This window comes from Aegilops tauschii, chromosome 3 (assembly GCF_002575655.3).
Source record: "Aegilops tauschii subsp. strangulata cultivar AL8/78 chromosome 3, Aet v6.0, whole genome shotgun sequence".
Classification (NCBI taxonomy): Eukaryota; Viridiplantae; Streptophyta; class Magnoliopsida; order Poales; family Poaceae; genus Aegilops; species Aegilops tauschii.
This window is the reverse complement of record NC_053037.3, coordinates 336,881,047-336,898,522: the sequence shown is the minus strand read 5'-3', so window position 1 is coordinate 336,898,522 and position 17,476 is coordinate 336,881,047.

Sequence of the window (17,476 nt, the reverse complement as noted above, 5' to 3'; positions counted from 1 at the left end):
GGTATCCCAATACCTCGTTCAATCTCGTTCCGGCAAGTCACTTTACTCGTTCCGTAATGCATGATCCCGTGACTAACTACTTAGTCACATTGAGCTCATTATGATGATGCATTACCGAGTGGGCCCAGAGATACCTCTCCGTCATACGGAGTGACAAATCCCAGTCTCAATTCGTGCCAACCCAACAGACACTTTCGGAGATACCTGTAATGCACCTTTATAGCCACCCAATTACGTTGTGACGTTTGGTACACCCAAAGCATTCCTACGGTATCCGGGAGTTGCACAATCTCATGGTCTAAGGAAACGATACTTGACATTAGAAAAGCTCTTAGCAAACGAACTACACGATCTTGTGCTATGCTTAGGATTGGGTCTTGTCCATCACATCATTCTCCTAATGATGTGATCCCGTTATCAATGACATCCAATGTCCATGGTCAGGAAACCATAACCATCTATTGATCAACGAGCTAGTCAACTAGAGGCTTACTAGGGACAAGTTGTGGTCTATGTATTCACACATGTATTACGGTTTCCAGTTAATACAATTATAGCATGAACAATAGACAATTATCATGAACAAGGAAATACAATAATAACCATTTTATTAATGCCTCTAGGGCATATTTCCAACAGATGGGATTCCCCTAAGTTCTCATCTTTTGTTCCCTGCAAGGAATCAAGAAGTACCCTGTGGGGGCGTGTAAAGGGTCTATAATGTCTTTTGTTGATATTATCCTTATTATGAAAATTTGCAAACGTATGTCCTGTTTAGGCTCGGTCTCCCTTTTCCAACCTCGCGACGACTTGTTGCTCTATGCTGGCAGGTCCCGGTCCCCAGGCAAGCTTCAGCCGTCGCTGGTATGCCAGGTCGCGTGCCGTGGTCAAGGCCAGGAGGTGAGCGGTTCGAGGTCCAGTAAGAGCCCCTGAGGCGCGATGCTCAGGAGGTCCCCTTTAGCGCTCAAGCAGCCATGGCAAGGTAAGAAAGGGAGGCGGCGTTGCCGCAACAGGGCTGCGGTGAGCATGACCCCTAGGCTCCAACGATTAGCCGATCTGAGCGCGGGACTTATCTTGACGATTCAGGGTTGATTCCTCGTGATGCGCCAGGTTCGTGCGCACGCGTCCGTAGCGTAGCTAGGTCAGGCCCATACGATCCTCCCCTTTTCCCACGTCCTCCTTTGTGCTCTACGTCCTCAGGTCCCAGCCCTCGAGCGAGCTCAGCCGCCGCTGGTATGCCAGGTCGCATGCCATGGTCAAGGCCAGGGGGTGGGAGCTGGAGAGCCAGTAGGAGCTCCTGAGTCGCGATGCTCAGGAGCCCCCCTTTTAACGCACAAGAGGATTGCATGGGAGAAGAGGGAGCTCACGGTGCCGCCTGCTGTCATTCTCATGAGATTCCTGCAAGCCAACACAAGGGGAGACATAGTTCGCCATTATGGTTGTCGGGCGGCCACGGGTTGCTTTGCTAGAGAATGGAGGCACTGAGGGTCCGGTGAGGTGGCGCACGTGGCCAGAGCTCGGCCGCTCAGATTTGTCGACGTTGCAGGGACGGACCCTAGCACAAGCGCCGTGCCAGCGTGGGTAGCCCCCGTGGGAGGTGAGAGTCAAACAGGTGATAGTCATAGAGAGATTAAGCATGGAAGCGACAGGCTTAAGTAAATGCAGGGAAGGATACATGCCATTGGGTCAGGCCCGAGCGGCTTGGGGATGATGCAGCCCGAGGGGCGCCCCCAGCAAGGTAAGCTAAAGAGATAAAAGGGATACATGCCACATGGACGGACCCACGCGGCCTGGGAATGATGCAGCCCTAAGGGCGCTCCCAGCTAAATAAACTTGGAAAATGTCACCTGATTCTGTTGATGAAGGAGAGTTGAGGCAGCTGAAGGTACGCGGCGAAGGGGTTGCTTCTCACGAGCCACCGGGGCCCTGAGCCTCGGGAGGCTCTGGGGGCCCAGGCGGTTCCTTGAGGACCGTCTCCATCTCCGTCAGGACGGCGTGGTGCCTGGCCTCCTGAGTCGCCAGGGCGCACCGCAGGTTGCGCTGATAGGCGGACGCCACGCTCGGCAGGCCAAAAGGCATGCAAACGTAGCTGTGCGGTGGACCCTCGCAGCTTCCCACGCGCGAAGGCCAGAAGGGCTCCTGAGATGCGGCCCTGTTGAGCCCTGGGACGTTGATGCACACGTGCAGCCCGACATCCTCGCCTGGATGGGGAGCTACGCCTGGTGTGCGGCGGCCGCTGCGCATGGCCCTTGCGTCTTGCAGTTCCTGTGTGGTCCCGGTGATGAACTCCTGAGCGGTGGGCGCTCCTTGCCCTGTGTTCTCCTGAGGGAAACGTGTCGTGAAGCACGTCTCCAAGTGGTGCCCAAGCGCCTCCCTCGTGATGTTGGCAAGGTCCGAGGCCCTCCAGAAGAGAGCCCCCGAGCCCTGCCCGAGGAGGGCGCTGGGCGCACTTTCCTATGCGATGGAGGGAGGCGCCCCAGGTGCGGGCGCCGATCCAGACGTGGTGCCGCTTGAGGCGCCGCTTGCCTGAGGCCCTGCGCGGAGCAGCTGCTTCTTCTTCTTTGGGGGTGGCCTCAGGAGGGCGTTCGCCCTTACTGTCGGGGTCGTCGATTGCTGCAGCTTGGAAGGCACGCTCGAGGGAGCACACCGCGTCTCTTTCTTCGCACGGGACTGTGATGATCCCGCCGCTTCCTGGCATCTTGAGGACATTGTAGCCGTGATGGGTCACCGCCATGAACTTGGCCAGGGCAGGGTACCCGAGGATTGCGTTGTATGGCAGGTGGATGTAGGCAACGTCGAAGTCGATGAGCTTGGTGCGGTAGTTGTCGCGCTGTCCGAAGGTGATGGGGAGGCGGACCTGCCCGATCGGGGTAGTGGAGCCGTCGGTCACTGCTAAGAATGGCTTGGTAGGCTGAAGCTGGTCATATGGCACTTGGAGGTTATCGAACGTGTCGACGGACAGGACGTTGAGCCCTGCGCCGCCGTCGATCAGGGTCTTGGTAACTTGCACGTTGCTGATGGCTGGTGAACAAAGCATTGGGAGGGCTCCAGCGGTAGCCGCGCACTTGAGCTGATCTGCCGAACTGACGGTGATGGGGCACTTGGACCATCTGAGCGGGCGCGTGGCCTTGAGCTTGGGGAGGACTGCATTCACTTCACGAGCAAACTATTTGAAGATACGCTGTGAGGCTGGGGCTTGAGCTTCGCCCAAGATGCAAGCGATGGCACGCGGCTCCTGGAAGCCCCCCAGCTCCCTCGTCTTGATGATGGTCATCGTTCCTTCTTGGTGGTGGCGGTAGTGGAGGAAGACCGGCGTTGCCCTAAGGATGATCCTCACGAGGCTGATCCCTCCAGGCGCCCTCGCGAGGCTGATCCTGCCAGCGGTCCTCACGAGGCCGGTCGCGCCACTCTTGGCGCGGGCCATGGTCATCCCAGCGTCCGCCACAACGTCCTCCTCCCTGACCATAGCCCCGGTCGTTGCGCTCGGGGCATTGACCGAAGCGTCCTTCGGGAATGGCTCTGAGCTCCTGACAGTCGCTGGTGTTGTGGCTGTGAAGGTTATGGAAGGCGTAGAATGGTCGGCTGCTCTTGAATGACTCGGGCTCGTCCCTGCCGCGCTTTGTGTCCGGCTCCGCCGCGAGCACGGCTGCTCCCTTGCGCTTCGCGTCTTTGGCCTTGGCTTTCTTCTCCTCCGGGTCCGCGGCCGGGAGCTCGAGGAGGGAGAGGCGTCCCTCCTCAGCTCTTGCGCACTTGGTCGCCAGGTTGAACAGCTCCAGAGACGTGCACAGCTCCTCGTGGATAGCGAGCTCCTCCTTCATCTTGACATCGTGGACACCATCAGAGAACGCGGAGATGATGGCCTCGTCCGTCACCTTGGGGATCTTGAGGCAAACGTTGTTGAAGCACTGGATGTACTTCTGGAGGGTCTCTCCTGGTTCTTGCTTGGCGCGGCGTAGGTCACCCGCGGCTGGTGGGCGGTCGCGAGTGCCCTGGAAGTTGGCAACGAAGCGGTTGCGCATCTCGTTCCAGGAGGAGATCGAGCCTGGAGGCAGGTTCAGGAGCCACGAACGAGCGCCGTCTTTGAGCGCCATGGGAAACCAGTTTGCCATGACTTTCTCATCGCCGTTGGCCGCCTCGATGCTCAGCTCGTAGAGTTGCAGGAACTCCGCGGGATCGGGGTGCCGTCGTAGCGAGGGGGTAGATCCGGCTTGAACTTGCCAGGCCAGGCGACGCTACACAGCTCGGGGGTGAAGGCGCAGCAGCCTGTCGTGGTCACAGGGACTCGACGCTGGTGGAGAACTTGTTCTTGATGCGGTCCGCGCACCGCCTCCGCCGGCGGCACGCGGTCTTGCCGTGGTGGTGCAGGGACCGCGGGGGCGCTTTCTCGTGGCCGTGGGACCTCTTGGCAGCTTCTTTCTTCTTGCGCGGGCGCCGGACGCGGTAGGTCGCGCCGTGGGGCCGCTCGCCTTGGCGCCAAGACTCCGTCTTGGGGCAGAGGTGGTGGAGGTGCTCCATGGGCCACGCCGCCCGTGGCTGGCGGAGGGCGAGGCAGTGAGAGGGACGGCGCAGGGGAGCCCCCTGCGGCGCTGACAAGCTCGGCGATGCGGTCGAGCCAGTCCTCGTAGAGGTCGTCGATGGGGCAGTAGCTCAGGAGCTCGCGCGCCATGCACAGAGCAGCCTGCGCGTCCACGGGAGCGCGACAAGCGTGGGATGACGAACCGGCCGGGGTTAGCGATGGAGTGGCGGTGCGGCCGTCCCGCCGCACCGAGGGGTGCAGCGAGGATGCTTGCTACTCGTTCCCCGCCAGGCCGGTGGCGGCGTTGGCGGCAGGCGACGGAGAACGACGGGGTGGCCCGCCGACGGGAGCTGTCTGAGCGACGCGGGCGGCGAGGGCAGCCCGGCGCTCAACACGAGCGCGGCGAGCGTCCGCCATGGAGACGATGAAGCAGCGGGACGCGGAGCGACGAAAAGGAAGCTTCGACGCACCCCTACCAGGCACACCAAATGTCGGATCACGGGTTCTGGCAAAACCCTCAAGGTCCAAACACTGGGGTGCGCACGAAGATCTCCCCCTACCGATCCACGTCCTAGCTTCACTAAGATCTCAAGGACCAACTCGACGAACTCACAAAACAAGGGACACAAGATTTATACTGGTTCGGTCCACCGTTGTGGTGTAATACCCTACTCCAGTGTGGTGGTGGTGGATTGCCTCTTGGGCTGAGGATGAATGGTACAAAGGGGAAGAACAGCCTCCTGAGGTTGAGGTGTTCTTGTGCTTGGTGGGTGCAAGGATGAGTTCTAGGCTAGTTTTAGTGGGGTGAGGATTCGATGCCTCCTACTGTGGTGGCTAGCCCTATTTATAGAGGCCCTGGTCCTCTCCCCAAATATTGAGCGGGAAGGGAGCCAACAACGGCCAATTTGAAAGGGGACAACTAGTACAGCTTATCCTGACAAAAGCAGTCTTCGCCTGCAAAAGGCTCTGGTGGTGACACCGCCTTGGGCTCCACGGTGACCTCCATCTTGCCGTCCTGCTGGTCTTGGTCTCGTTGCACTGATATAGAAACCTTTGCTTCACGCCTCGGTACTCCACGCCTGCGCTTGCCTCCTTAGCACCAAAGAGGAAACAAGGACACTGCGCGCTAGCACCCGCCTGGTGCCCGCCTGGTCTCGATCGTCATGGCTCACGTCACGAGAACCTCACGAGGTTTGCCTTGCCTTGATCTCTCCGCTCCTCGCGAGCCTGCCTGGCAAGGCCGCTCCTGTGGAGGTCTTGTGTCGTCCGCCTCGCGAGGCTCGGCCCCTCGCGAGGGTCTTGAATGCCTTGTTGATGAAGATGGGCCGTACGGGCCTGCTAGCAGAGCCACGCCGTGGGCCGCAGGTAGGAAAGTCTGTGGACCCCCGTTCCCAGAACGCCGACAGTATCCATAGAATCGAAGAGAGGGATGATGTGTGTGTGTGCGCGCGCGATCGATAAAGAGTGCCATCGAATATGTGTGTGCCCACGTCAAAGATATAGGGTGGCTGGCCTATTGGAACGTGAGAGGGGACAGGTGCAGTTTGTCTCTGTGGCATGGATACCTACCTACAACGCTCGACTATCGGTGTGTGGTGGGGGGGAGGCCTTATTAACTACTCCCTCCGTTCGGAATTACTTGTCGCAGAAATGGATGTATCTAGATGTATTTTAGTTCTAGATACATCCATTTCCAAGACAAGTAATTCCGAACGGAGGGAGTATAGAGGTACAATGGCTGGTATATGTGTGGAGGAGGAGAGAGGCCTACCTTATGTGTTAAAGGAGATCGATCGGCATCCATGCATATGTGTAGGAGACGAATAAGGTTGGGAGAGAGACAGAGCTAGAGTGTTGGAGGGGGTGGTAGTGGAGTTGCTTCCAACAAATGGTGGGAGATGCTTGCTAGACAAACGGAGGGCACGCCTGCAATATCAATAAGAGAGGGGATGGCTGCCTGTCTATGCGCGTGCGTGTGAGAGACGGGTCAGGAGGCATGCACGAATGATGAGGGGGGACGATATGGCTGTGGTAAGCAGACATAACTACATAGGAAGATCAATCTTCCTCTGCCAGAGAAAGGAGTGACATAACTTGTGAGGTACGTCGATCGATGGGTGGGGGGAAATAGTTAAAGTCGACCTAGGTATATGTAGGGAGATCGATCGGTATACATGCATGTATGTGTTAGAAGCAAATAAGGCCAGGGGAGAAGGATAGAGAGAGAGGGATGCATCTAAGAGGTGGTGCGAGAGGCATACTATATCGAGGGGGAAGGAGTGTGCGAGTACGAGATCGATGAAAAGTGGTGGGAGTGAGGCATGGACGGTGAGAAGAGAAGAGGGGAAGCTTGTGTTTGTGGTAGGCACACCTGGCTAGAGAGGCATATCGATCGATGTGTGCCGTAAAGAAGGAGCTTGGGGGCCTACACACACCATGAGTGAACGACCTAAAGTGAAAAGACGAATTTGCGCGATGGAGCTAGAGAATGCCGAGGGAGGGTGAGAGGGATGCGGGCATGTGCATGCACGAGAGAATGTTAGCGCTAGCTACAAAGATAAGAGGATTGTGTGGGTGTAAAAGACGAATAGAGATCATAATTCATTATTAAAAAACGAATTCGGATATTTGAAGAATTTATCATAGTGTTTTAAACCGACGCATGCGTGAATATATATAACGATGATACGCATGGTGTGGTTATGAACATGTTATACTACATATAATATATTCTATCTCTACTCTTATAAAAAAACAGAGTTGTTGATGATGGTGTGCCTGCCATCCTGCAATATAGACCGTCCGATTTATATCTGACGGATAGGAAGGAAACTATGGCAATTTTGAAAAAAGATACCCACACCCCTCTCCATATTTGCAAATAAGGCCTCCCCTTGATCATGTTGATGTTCCGTGGAACGCATGGGCATCTTGCTAGTACTACATATAATATATAGAACATTGATTATAATTTGGGCTAATGTGTGGCTTTTGCAGCTCAGGGCTAAATACTTGTCATAATGTAGGGGGCGGGGCACTATACTTTGTGTGATAAACACGGTGTACGTATGGAACATGACTTAGATTATGAATATATAGTTAGTACATCAAATGTACTATTATTTGGAATCAACATCAAGTGTATTCAAAAGATTGAATTCGAGTTCATATAGTACACATAGTTCATATCTATCTCGGTAGTAATCATGTGGTGTGTTGTTAAGGTAATACACGAATGATGGTTGAAGTTGGCAACAATCATGATTGTAGATTCTTACTGAAATAGAGAAACGGATTCAAATTCAGTTCGAATTGCAGCGGTAGTATAAACATTTGGAATGCACTAAAATGTTGGTATGAGTAGGTTACATGCATTATACAGCCAGTGAAAAAACTTAATTGGACATAACATGGATTCATACTCTCTCTTTGTGTAGCTTCGAATAGCATTTGTATAGTAAAACGGGACAAGACTCTCTCTTTGTGTGGTGTGAATAGTTTTATTTTTTCATTTTTTTTGTTGAGGGAAGTGCGAATTGATTTGGTACGTACAAGTACAATATTACACGTTAGGCTTGTCCCTAAAATTCAACCCGCGCCTTGTTATATCCTGAAAATTCTGATATCTTGCTCCCAAAACTGGCGCCTTCACAACCCGCGCCTTGCTATCCTGAAATTACAACGCGCACGAAAACTCCTTTCAGCTGCCAAATCCCAACACGCAAAATCCCCCTTCTAACCTGAGCCGAAAGGGCCGCTAGTTCAAATCGATGGGGGTACTTTTGTAACACACCCTATATTTTGGACAAGCGCGTCCCTAAGTCATGGTTCCCCCTCCCATCGCCTCCTTTTCGCCATTCAAAATCTGGCCGCCATAACCTCTCCGCTCCAGCCGCGAAACCCCACCCTCCTCCGTCCGCCACCTCACCGCTGCCCAGCCGGAGCCTCTTCCCCGACGACGTCGTCCATCGCAACAGCTCGACGTCCCACATCCGCCTCCCCAGATGAGGATCCGTCGTCCCGCCGGTTCAGCCGCCCCGTCCTCCACCTCCAAGGAGCTACTCCAACGATCGCCTCGTCTATCACGGCTGCTCCATCCCCACAGCGCCGCCTTAACCTGCTCCACCGGAACCGCAACATCCTAACCGACTCCTCGGACAAAGCCGAGGCCTACTCGACGCCACCAAAGAGGTTGTACACTCATCGCATCACACCTTCTCCTTAACTCGACCTCCCGACGCCGACGGTGCTCCATCCCGCACCCCCATGGAGCAGCTACCTCAAAGCCAGCGCCGCGGGCGACATCTCCATGCCGGCTCTCCCCAGTGTGAGGCCCCTTCGGCGGCAGCGTCCATACCAGCCGGATCTGCTGCTGCTGCTCCGGCTGTCGGTCGGTCGCTCGCGCTGCTGCTGCTCCGGCTGTCGCTCGCCCAGCTGCTGCTGCTCCGGCTGTCGCTCACGCTGCTGCTACTGCTCCGATTCCCGCTCGCTCACTAGCGCTGCTGCTGCTGCTCTCCCCCTCGCTCGTGTTGCTGCTCTGCTCCGATTTAGCTGCACTTCAGTCGACTGAATCGACTTTTGGGTCAGTCGATTTTCAGGGGGTGGGGGTTCTCGCCGGAGTTAAGGAAGAACCACCCGCAGCACGGAGGGGGGCTTGCCGGAGAGGTACCCCACTATCTATCTTAGGGTTCTGGGTGGGGTGCTGCTCACCGGCGGTGGGGGCGCGGTGGTGGGGCGGTGGCATGGGGATCGCCGGAGAAAAAGCTTGGCGCGGGGCCGGGGCGGCGGCGGACCGGCGGTGGGGAGTTGTTTCGGGGCGGCGGCGTACCGGCGGTGGGGAGTTGTTTCGGGGCGGCGAGGCGGCGCGGGGTTCGGCCGGTGGTGGCTGGCGGCTCAGGGGGGTGCAGGTTGAAGATGAACTGCAGGCCCTCCCTAAACTATCCCACGTGAAGTGCCTCTTTGCTACCATTGCATTCAGTTTCGACAGTAACATTCAGATTCCACAGTAAATTTCAGTTTCGACAGTTAAGTTCAGAGTCAACAGTTTTTACCTCATCTGTTGTAGTCAGGTGGTTTTTGGTGATGTAAATTTTACATCTATCACTTTTTGGTAATGCATTTTACATCGTCTATTGGAGATGCTATTAGAATCCCACTTGAGATTAACGATGTCTGTCTTGTGCTGCTTCAGCCTTGACGTCTTACGGCTCATCGGAGCTGCTCCAAGGACGGAACGATCCATCACAACAGAGCAGTGCCCTGGACGCCGTCTACAGATTCCTCAGATCTTCCTCCACACCTCCGACAGGCACCTCTGCCTCAACTTCTTCAGTGACCAACCCAATGATGCTGAGGTCGACACAGCTACGGCAAAGAGGTTGTACACTTGTCGCATCACTTATTACTCTACATTCATGTCGATCCATTAGGGCTATTGTGGTTCAACGAAAAAACATAGCAATAGGAAATTTTCCTATGGCACTCTACTATTCAATTATTCATGCATTTTGTTGAAAGGAATGGAGCAAAACATCCACCTGGGCCTACTTTTCAAAATCCTATGCATGAAAACAAGACCAAGTGCATTAGTGGCAGAATAACATTCTAACTGTACACACTTTCATATGGTTTCACTTTATTTTGTCCATGTTTCTTTGCATTCCTCTGCTCCTCCTTTTCCTATGAACCAAACACCCAAGTTAACAGAGATCATGTGTTCACAAATGCTCTGTTTCCCATGTGCATTCATATCCTATTCCGGTGTTTTCCTCCTATCCCTGCGTTTTTAGAATCATGCAAGCCAAATGAGCCCTTACAGAATTACTTCATGGTGTCAAAGAAAACTTTGTGTGGTTTGTCCTGCTCCTGCCGCGACGTCGTCCACCTCACCTGAGCTGCTCCATCGACAGAAGCATCCACCAAACCAGACATCACGACTCCTGACTGTCTTTCTCCGCCTCAGATCTCCTTCCCTGCCGCCGGCACCCACCGCAACGGCATCACCATCATCGACTCAGCAGATGAACCTGAGGAGTACACGGGTCCACAAGAGAGGTCGCACTCTTTTGTTTCTGCTTATGTTATGCATTGCTTAATATTACCTGCTACTTTATTGTCCTGTTCACCTCTTAGACTCCAAGTCAGGTCCAAATTGATGTTCAAACTTGAGTTCTAAATTAGTTGTGGGGCACATATCGAGGCAACAATGAATAGTATCTCTGTCTAATATCTGGTTCACCTAGGGTATGCCTATGTTGTTCATCTTGGGTGGGAAACAAATAGTAAAGCAATCATCATCTGTTTTTTATTAAATTAAAGCAATCATCAGCCTGCTATCATTATTTTTGGATCCATCCACTGGTTGTTACCATTACTCTAGATTTCTGCATGCTCTCCTTACATAATGTCACTATATTTTTTTGTATGCATGTCAGATATTGTACACAGTCATGCTGAACATGTAGAGAAAAAGAGAAGAGTTTTGCATGGCAATACAATGTCATGCAGACATAGCTCCATGGTAGGTTCAATGGCAACCCCCCCCCTCTCCAGATTGTAATCCAGAGGAAGATATCTGTTCTGAGGCGGATTCGGACGCAGCTGACCAGTCCTATTTACCCCCCAAGGTGTTTGCTCTAACTTGGCATGATGATGTTAGTCATATCATGCATATGTTGCCTTGGAGTGCCTACTTTCGACATCATATATGTCATCTGCTTAGTTTAGACATGTTCTGTAATGCCACCTGTTTAGTTTCAATATCATATATGGGAATTATGCAATGTCATCCTGTTTAACCAGGCATCATATATTTGAATGATATCTAGCCCATCCTTTTCTTCATTAAATTTCCATTTTGTCGACAATGTTTATACATTAAACTACTCTTCCTGTGAAACAGCCATTTGAGTGGGTGATGGAAAAATCTGGAGTGAAAACAAGGCCTTCAGAGCAGACAGTACTACCTATCGAAGCAGATCTCTTGCTGGGTCCCGATAGCTCCTCAGAGATGGATTCAGAGACAGATGACCAGTCCTATTCCCCCACCGAGGTGTATGCTCTAACTTGGCACGGTTATACTACTCATATCATGCATATGGCGTCTTGCATTGCATAGTTTAGACATCATATACACAATATTCAACACCATGTTCTTAGTTCAGACATCACATATGCGAATGCCCTCCGCTTAGCATATAAATCACATATCTGAATTAAATCATGCGATCCTGGTTACTTAGATAACATGTATGTGAATTATGTCATGCGATCCTGTTTAGTTAGTCATCATATCTTTGAATTATGTCATGCTATGCTATCCAGTTTAGATAGACATCATATATTTGAAATTATGTCATGCTATCCGTTTTAGTTAAACAATATACATGTCAATTATTTAATGCCCTCTTTTTTCCACACTATCTATTGCATCTGCCTCTCATACAATGTTTGTACATTTAATTATCTTTCCTGTTTATCAGCCATTTGAATTGGAGCGGGTGATGGCAGTATCTACCGGAGTAAAAACACGGTCTTCAAATAAAACAGTGCTACCTCTTGGTGGAGATAGCACCGCGGTTGTACATGCATGAGAACCAGCCCTATCACACATAACCCAGACTCTCGCAGATTTTACCCCTACTGCGATGCACAGAGAACCAGCTTCACCCAATCTAACCCCAACCCCAGCAGATAGTAACCCAGTTCCTGTTGACACAGCACCATCTCCACCACAGAGCTCCCAAACAAGAGCAGTTAGTAAGGCAGCTCCAGTGCCCAAAGCGCCAGTACTACCACGGCGAACCCCAACTCCACCAGTTAGTACACCTATTCCTATGGAGGAAGCACAACCATCCATTCATAGTTTAGCATCTATCGCATTTGATGTTGTTAAATACTATGTGCGTATCTTCCCATCATGGAAATATTATACTGAAGATGAAGGAAAATGCCAGTTGCAGGTGTTTATCCAGGAGTTATGTGTAAGTAATGCTATTCATGACAATTACTTTGCTTTGTCCCATTCATTCTACCTCCATGATGGTTATAATACAACAAATTTTTCCCATTTTTCTCTATAGAGAAGGACCGATTTGGAAACTCAGGATGAGGTAACCTGTGCTAATACCTCTGCTATCTTCAAGAATGCTTGGTGGCAGTATCGGAATTACCTGAAGAAAACGTACTTCACTGGCAAAGAAACTCATCAAATTCCCTTACGTTCTCCTGAGACACATTTACTGGACGATGACTGGGAACGCCTTGTTCTTTACTGGTCCTGAACCAAGAATGTGGTAAGGTCTATGAGCTCATTTTAGTTTAAGTACTATATGCTTGCGTCTTACTGTACTCTGTTCATGTAGAACAAGTGCTTAAACCTGAAGAACAATTGTTCTCATTTAAGATTCCATTGCTATCATGCATACTGCTTTGCTCTTGTATCACTGTATTTACTCATACAAACTTATTTTTAAATTGAACTATCCAATGGAAACTCCAATGGCACAACAGGTATGTTTACGCATGTTTCTTTAACAGGTTTGCTCTTATAAATAGCTCTGTTGATTTCAATTTCAATTGTGTATACAGTTGACTTCTCATATCATGCACATTACTAGCATCATAACAGGGCCAATAGTGTTGTTGTACATGTAGACCCGTGGTACCCATCTGAAATCTTGTTGTGCCGTTTAGTTTCCCACGCTTTGTATTCTTTCAGTGTTGCTTTCTCTTGAACTGATATGATTTGAACCATGTCTCTATTTTGATTTGACAAGACAATGCAGTGACCATAGGACAGAGATATATGTTTGTTTGATGCTTTTATAATGTACTACTTGGCAATAGAAGACTTGGTAGTTTAATCTTGTCCACCTTACTAATGAACTGGTTCACCGAAATGAGTTTCATATACTAGTACATGCTAAACATGTTATGTGTCTGCTTGTTTCTTCTTTTAGAATGCTGACAGAATATTGGGGAAGAGTGTCTTATTAAGCAATGATAAAGGAAGTAATGTAGATAAGGTTCAGGATCGTGAGACATCCTTGTTGGTCTCCAACAAAGCTGATAAAACAGCTAAGGAAAACTATCTTGAAGACAGTGAGGCAACCCCAAAGTCTTATCTTGGTTTACTGTTCGAGTTACTGGCCACTACCGCTTGCACAAGCTATTCAAACTCACTGTCTGAATCAGTTCGGTTTCTTGAGTCTCAACTACAAGCTGAAAGACATCGATCAGCTGTGCTGCGACAAGAAGCGGAAGGATTGCTGAAGTCCCTAGAGCATTCAGATGCATACTTTCTGGTGCAACAGCAAGCGTTGGAGGATTTTAGCACCAAAAGGACAAAGCTAATAAGCTTGCTAAGCTTATTTCCAGCATGGTGGATACCCAGGATAATGTTTCTTGAGCTCTTCTAAAGTTGTTTCAGTTAAGGACTTGTTTTGCTGCTGCGTTTATTTGCACTGGTGGCCAATTTTGACGATCAGTGTATGTAATATGCTGCTTTGTTCCCTATATTTGCACTAGTCGCGAACTTTGATGCCCAGTGGATGTAATATGTGTAATAGTTGTAATAGGCTAGCGTTAGTTGCTTGCTTATTTATTTCCTTATTATCTTGTTTAGTTGTTTGCTTGTAGTCACTGCAGTTCTTTTTCCGTGTTTTTTAGTGGCCACAATAACCTAGTTTTGGTAACTAGGCCACAATAATCATGGCAACACACAAACTGTGTAACCATGGGCCTCCTGCGGGTCGTAGGATCCGTGGGCCTTCTACGGGTCATAGGATCCATGGGCCTTTTACGGGCCGTAGGATCCATGGACTTTCTACGGGCCGTATGATCAATCAGCCTTCTACGGGCCGTAGGATCCATTGGTCTTCTACAGGCCGTAGGATCCATGGGCCTTCTACGGGCGTATAATCATTTCGCCAAACATGGGCCATACTATTTGTGGACCATAAAGGGCCATTAATAGGCCTTATTTGATAATGCTATGAAAACAGCCCAACGGGTTAACGGGCCACAAACGAGCCGAATGTAACCACGGGCTGTATTTGGCCCACAAATGGAACAGGCCAGTAACGGACCGTACCTAACCGAATTCTAGAAATGAGCCCAAGAATAAATGGGCCCTTAGAAGGCCCAAAGTTAACACGGGTTGGAAACGGCCGACGGAATAATGGGTCATTAATGGGTATAAAGCGATACACTGTTCATTATGGGCCAGTTTCATCTCGGGCCTTTAATGGGCCGAGAGTTACAAAGGGCCTCATATGGGCCGAAAGACATCATGGGCCATACATGGGCCAGAAGTTACAACGGGCTGGAATCATATTGGACAGCCCAGATGAAGCTACTGGGCTTAATTCCGATGGGCCGTAACGGGCCGGTAGTAAGCGGCCCGTAAATGGGCTATATACGAACAGGTCGTTAACATGCTTTCCGTGGGCCAGCCCGTTACCTTTTGACCAAGTCAAACGGGCCGGCCTTTTAACCGGAATGGGCCTCTGTTAGGCCATGCCACGTGTTGACGCATCATAGGCGCCTCCTGTCCAATGAGTGGATGACATTTGTCCGGACGTTGAGCCGACACGTGTTTCCTCCGGCCAATGAGAATTTTACACGTGGAAAATTCCCATTGGTCCGGGTTGTTAATGGGTTATCGAATCCAAAATCGGACCTGAGAGCTTAACGGTGTCTCATTACGGTGGATGCCACGTGTCGCTCACCCTTGACGAAAGCACTTCTATGATGCGTAATTTATTGTCATGGAAGTGGACACTTCCATGATGATAATTTTGGTAATGTCATGGAACACTTCTACGACAGCACAGGTATGACTATCTTGATTCTGTCATAAATTTGTCATGGATGTACATGCATGACAGAAAACATGACCTACTGTGACAAACACGTATCATCACGGAAGTGTCTTTTTTTGTAGTGTGTGTCGTTCCAATTTGCTGGGATTTTCCTCGAGTTAATGGCCAACAAAACCTCTTGGGTGATTTCATCTCCAAGTATATGACAATATTTCTTAAAGAAATTTGCATGTAGACCATCTGGCCCGGGTGCCTTAATATCTCCAATACTAGAGATTGCCTTCTTCACATCATCTGTTGTATAAGGAGCCATCAGAAAATTGATCATTTGGTCTGACACCTTATGCTGAACTCGTTCCAGGAAAACCGGATTTGTTTGCTGGACTTCAGAGGAGAAAAGGTGAGTAAAATAGTTTAAGATATGTGCATTTAAATCAACAGTACCTTCCAACCAATTCCCAGCCTCATCTTTCAATTTCTTAATAAAATTCCTTTTCCGCCTTGCCGAAGCAAAAGCCTAAAAAAAGCAGCGTTACGATCACCGACCTTTAGCCATGTTGCTCTAGAATACTGCCTCGCTTGGATCTCTTCCAGTTCCAACAAATACTCAATTAGTTCTGATAGTTCTCTTCTCTTCTCTTCATTCTCGTCATCCATAGGCCCAGCCATGACCCTCTCAAGTTCTCGTTGAGCTTTCCGCAGTCGTTTTTTCAGTTTTTTGAGAACTCGTTGGTCCCAGTCGTGGAACTGATTATGCATTTTGTTCAACTTTTCATAAATAGTAGTCACAGTTGGGTCAGCTACATCGTCATTCCATGGCGCCATTACTGTCTCCTCAAAACTCTGCTCTCTCAACCAGTGCGCCTCAAATCTTTTCACTTGTACATTATTTAGGCCAGCAGTTGGGTGTGTATAGAGCTCTGTATCCACCAATAATGGTCTGTGATCAGAGTGATTGAATTCCAAATTCTGCAGTGTCGCATGAGTGAACAAGCTCGCCCATGCATCATTCACCAGACCTCTGTCTAATCTTTCTCTTATCCTCTCACGTCGCCATGTGAACGGGTCTCCGAGGAAGCCCATATCGTGTAACTCACAGTCATCAATTGCTTCTTGAAAAGCCTACATATATTGTACCGGTCGCGGATTGCCTCCTTCCTTCTCATGAAGAAATTGAATTTCATTCAGATCACCAATCAAGAGCCACGGCAAGTTCTGACTCTGGTGAAGTTGCCGCATGCGTGACCAGGTCAGGTGTTTATTCGCCCATCTAAACTCTTCGTACATCCCAGTCAAACGCCAAACCGGATTATTATTATTGTCCTCTATTATTACATCGATGAACATAGCATCTAGAGCAAGTCTACGAACATTGATATGATTATTCCAAAAAAGAACTAAACCACCACTTCTACCATTACTCGTGCACACTAGTTTCTGATCCATCTTCATTCTTCTCCTTAAGCATTCTGCCGGATAGCTATCAAGGTGGGTCTCCGACAAAAACACCACCTCGGGGGTACATCTCTGCTGGACGTCCAGCAAAGCACGCACTGTCGGGGCGTTCCCAAGACCCCGGCAGTTCCATGATAATATTTTCATTGCGTCCGGTCATCCCCCTCCTAGGAGGATGCCAATATCTCATTGGTTTGCTGGCCTTCCAAACTGTCCATTGCTTCTCCATCCACTCCTTTGAGCTTCTTTCTGTTGGCATTTTTCTAAGGCGTACTAGCCGTCTCCAAAGTGATCCCTGGCAGAGTATCTCCTTCAAACTGATCCACAATCGCTGCTACATTTGATGTTTTTCCAGTACTGGGAACTATCGCCAACATGTTAGATCCACCTGGCACTACTTGTTGTGTATACATTGATGTCCGCTTTCCAAGAACGTTAGCCTGACGCATGTCCTGGTTATTCATCTCCTGCTCTGACCGTTGGCCTGTTTCCATATCAGTATCCACCGGGTTGTACAACGCATTATGGCGCCAGCTCTGCATTGTTCCCCTCCCAACAGAGACAAAGGGAGGAGTTCCTCGACCACGACCTGGCCCAAAAGGTGGCTCTTCCCTCACTTTCTCACCTCTCCCACGTCCAGGGTTCCTCCCCGCACCATGACCTCTACCTCTACCTCTGCCTC